Genomic DNA, 5,030 nt, shown 5'->3' on the forward strand with positions numbered 1-5,030 from the left:
CCTTATCTTATTCTTTTTAGAAAAGTAAAAATCGCACGGGCTAGCCAACTTTCGGACTAGTCATTCAAAAATAGCCAACGTTTGCAAAGTTATTAAAAAATAGCCACTATTTTGCTGCAACAGGGAGCGGTCCAGCATAATATACTGGAGATCGGTGCAACTGTGTATGAACTTCCAGCATATTATGCTAGAACTCCAACACGCGAAAAGTTCCAGCATAATATACTGGAGATTGGAGCACATATGTATGAACTTCTAGCATATTATGCTGGACCGGTATATTATACTGGAACTCCAGTATATTATGCTGGAGTTCCAGTATACTTATGCTGGAACTCCAGTATATTATGCTGGAATTCTAGTATACTTATGCTGGAACTCCATTATAATATGTTGGAGTTCCAGTATACTTATGCTGGAACTCCAATATATTATGCTGGAGTATTTTCAGGATTTTGAACAGTGTTTTCGTTCAGATTTATCTTTACACGAAAAATGACCACTTGTATATTTTTGAATTTCTCCCCAAAAAAATTTAAGCATGTGAGTCGCAAATTATAGTCTACCTCAAGCCCAAATAAAAGTGAGAAATTATGCTAACATCCTGCGCAAAAATAATACATAATATTTTACAAAATTTTTATTACTCTATATATTTGAAATATTTTCATGTGTCTCCAACTTTAGTATTGTCACGATCCAAAATCCACTAAGGGCCGGCGCCGGACACCACTGCCAGGCAAGCCAACCAAATACTTAATTAAATCTTTGCTTTAATACTCTTGAAATCTATGATTTTTCCTTCAAATTCACCATTTTAAAAAGATAATCGTCTTAAATCAAATTAAATAATAAGCAGTTGATATAAAATACTTTACAACCATCCCAGAATCCGGTGTCACAAGTGCATGAGCTCTTTCTAAGAAACAATACAATACAACATCCATCCGGAATACAAATGGACAGAAAGTAAATACAATATACTGGAAGGGACTATACTAGCTGCGGGCCGCCTCGAGTAATGCAACTCACCTACTCCCAGTATCATCCATGCTGCTATGTCCAGTAGGCCACTAGAAGTACAAGTGCCTGTGAAACAAAAATGCACAGAAGTGTAGTATGAGTACAAAAACAACGTGTACTCAGTAAGTATCCCGCATAATCTCGAAGAAGTAGAGACGAGAAGGCAACTTCGACACTTACTAAAGGTCCAGTAATAGTAATATTAACACGATGACTCACGGATTTATTAAGAACAACAGTAGATTCAAGTAATTTGCTAAACAGGTAAAAGTCCCTCTTATTTTAACAGTCTCCGGATTCATAATCCATTAATTAACAATTATCTCAAGTCGGGAGAGCAGATATTAGTATCAACAAAGATCAAAGCAAGCAATACAAGCATGCGCAACTCATGCCGAGGTCGTACGGTCCGATCCAACAATATTTAAAATGTGCACTGCTGAGGGTCGAGCGGCCCGAACCATAGATGCATCTATTACCCCCACTCGCAAATCATACATGCGCGCGGTCAAATTTAAATAAACAATCACCCTGCTCGCGTACCATACATGCGACGCAGGTACACATAGAAATACATGCTCAACGGCAAATTAAGAATTTTTCGGGGAATGTTCATCCCATTAGAAGCCAATTCTCTTTTAATGAATTAAGGAATAAAGTTTAATTCTCTTAGAAATTTATTTACCAATTCGATAGGATTTCAACAATTCATACTATCAATAACATTACAAGTATTCCAAGTACAGCATGCTTTTGGGTCCTAGACTACCCGGACAAGAACATAATAGTAGCTACGCACGGACTCTCGTCACCTCGCGTGTATGTAGCCCCCACAAATAGGAGCACATAACCAATTAATTCACCTATGGGGACAATTCCCTCTCACAAGATTAGAAAGGAGACTCACCTCGCTCCGAAGATCCATAACCGGCCTTAACGCCCTTCCGAAAACTCAAATTGATGCACAACGCTCCGCAATTAGCCAATAGTTATGCAAATCCATTATTATATACTCAATTACTCATTACAATCGAATTTATAACAACTCCTAACCCCGGTCAAAAAATTGACAGAAACGCCCTCGGGCCCACGTGCCCGGATTTCCAAAATTTTCAAATAATAAGTTTACCCATAGCCTCACGAACTCAAATATATAATTTTCTCTTAATTCCATACCCAAATCGTGGTCAAATTCCAAGAATATGATTTTCTAGGTTTTTCTACCAAAACCCCATATTTCTACCAATTTACATGACAAAATCTATACATAATCGATGTATTTAACTTAAGATGGATGGGATTAGCTTACCTTATCGTTGATGATGAAAAATCCCACTTGAAGCTTCCCCAAAAATCGCCCAAGCCAAGAAAATATGAGAGAAATGGCCAAAACCCATTTTTTAAAACACATTTCTGCCTCCAGCACTATCCGCACCTGCGGTTCTTTGGCCATTTCTGCGGTTCTACATGTGCGATCCAGCCAACCGCTTCTGCGGTTTCCTCCAAGCTCCTATTTTCCGCTTCTGCGCTACCATTACCGCAGATGCAGTCCCGCTTCTGCGGCCAAACGACCGCATCTGCAGCCCCAGCTTCCTTTTGCCAAACCGCATCTACGACCACTGGGCCGCTTCTGCAGCTCCGCACCTGCGGCCTTTTTCTCGCAGGTGCGGTTACACCAGCAACCAGCAACTTCAGCCTTCCAAAAATCCATTTTTTGATCCATTAACCACCCGGAATCCACCCAGGCTCCTGGGACCCTAACCAATCATACCAACCAGTCCCAAAACACATTACGGACCTGCTCGAGGCCTCAAATCATACCAAACAACGCCAAAACCAAGAATCGACCTCCAATCCAAGCTTTATGAACTTTAGAATTTCAAACTTCTACTTTCGATGTTTAAACCTATCAAATCACATCCGATTGACTTCAAATTTTGCGCACAAGTCATATTCGACATTACGGACCTATTCCAACTTCCGGAATCGGATTCCGACCCCGACATCAAAAAGTCCACTTCCGGTCAAACTTCTCAAAAACCTTCAAATTTCTATCTTTAGCCAAATGACTCCAAAATGACCCACGGACCTCCGAATTCATTTCCGATCGCGCTCCCAACTCCAAAATCACCATACGGAGCTACTCGCTGACTCGGAATCCCAAACGGACATCGATAACACTGAAATGCACTTCCACCCAAACTTATAGAATTTCTTCCAAAATGCTAACTTCCACCATAGGCGCCAAAACGCTCCCGGGTCATCCAAAACCCAACCCGGACATACGCCCAAGTCCGAAATTATCATACGAACCTGCTGGAACCTTCGAATCCTGATTCCCAGGTCGTTTACTCAAAAATCCGATCTTAGCTAATTCTTTCAACTTAAAGCTTCTGAAATGAGAATTTCCTCTCCAAGTCAGCTCCGAACTTCCCGAAATTTAATTCCGACCACGCGTACAAGTCAAAATGCCTGAATTGAAGCTGCTCACGGCCTCGAACTGCTGAACGGCGCGCTAGGGCTCGAAACGACCGGTCGGGTCGTTACATCCTCTCCCACTTAAACATACGTTCATCCTCGAACGTGCTAGGAACTGTGCTGGGATTGTCTGGAGTCACTGCTTAATACCTCGTGCACCTACCCGTGCTACCACAACTCAGTTGGGCACATCAGCTCGATCAAATCTAAAGATAACCTCTTCCATTTAGGCAAATAAGCCTTGGAACCCAGTTTCAACATCCGAAATTCTCTGACAGGCCTGCTTTCAACATACGCTCACCGTATCATTCAGCACACGCTGTAGCAGAACATGAATGCACACCCTTGCTGATTCCACACCATGCGCCCCATCATTCACCAGACCATAATAACATTCTCTGATCGTATTAGTCAACATTTCACGAATATGATGCTCACAATGCACCCCATGACGTATATATGTCATGCTCTAATTCTTACAATACCGCCACGACGGAAGAGATGTGTAGAATTCTATACCCAGCTGTCGAATCGACAAATCATTGGGTCTATGCTCCTGACAAGAACCATCAGCTCATTCTGAACCAAATAATGGTCTTAGCTCATTAATATACTTCATATAATCAGATTGCACTGATCCTGAATCCAATGATCTCGTCTCACCCAGTACGAAAAGCTCAGGTAATAAGCCACCCCGGACATGATCAAAAGTCTTATATGATGCGACAACGTGCCAATAGGCTACCAATTCGAACGCGATACAATAGGAAAACAAACTCCAAAAAGGAGATCCAGTTACCCGGCTCGCGAATCATGCATGCGATGCGGGCACACAGCTAATATATGTTCCTCCCAGGAAAGGAGGAAACAAAACACATAAAACAGACACGGGAAAACTGTACTCAACGTCTCGCTGTTGCGATGTGCAACCCGATCCAAATAACATACCTATGGCGGCGTGCCACCCGATCCACACATAGAATTCACATAAGGAGATATACATCGAGCTAAATTGCTCATTACAACAAAATACCGAATATCGGTCACCAGCACGCTAAGTGCATAATACCATCCCTGGGGAGACATATAGTGCCATAGGCTACAAAACTCAAGCACAACTGAGGTGCGATATACGATCTGAATCCCGAGAGCCATCCTGCTCATATAACATCATCTTTACGCGGAACCTCAACACATAAGAAATTCACCAAGCTGTCTCACAACTCATACGGCACAATATATCATTACATGAAATAGATGACGATGAAATAGTACCCCGACTACTTGTTCAAAGGAGCGCATTGCTGAAATGAACATATCTGGCCTGATATAGAGCCCATATTCACATTTAGATCCATCCACAGACCTCAAGCTGATTCTGATCGCACTGAACTAGACTAATAACCTTTCAAAGGTCCATAATAGCTCCCCTTTCTCTCTTAACACATAAGAACAACCATCATAACCGGAGTAATCATCCAAAGTCCACAACCCAATAAACCGAGTGCCCTCCAGGAGTCAATTCTCAA

This window comes from Nicotiana attenuata, unplaced genomic scaffold, assembly GCF_001879085.1.
Source record: "Nicotiana attenuata strain UT unplaced genomic scaffold, NIATTr2, whole genome shotgun sequence".
Taxonomy (NCBI): domain Eukaryota; kingdom Viridiplantae; phylum Streptophyta; class Magnoliopsida; order Solanales; family Solanaceae; genus Nicotiana; species Nicotiana attenuata.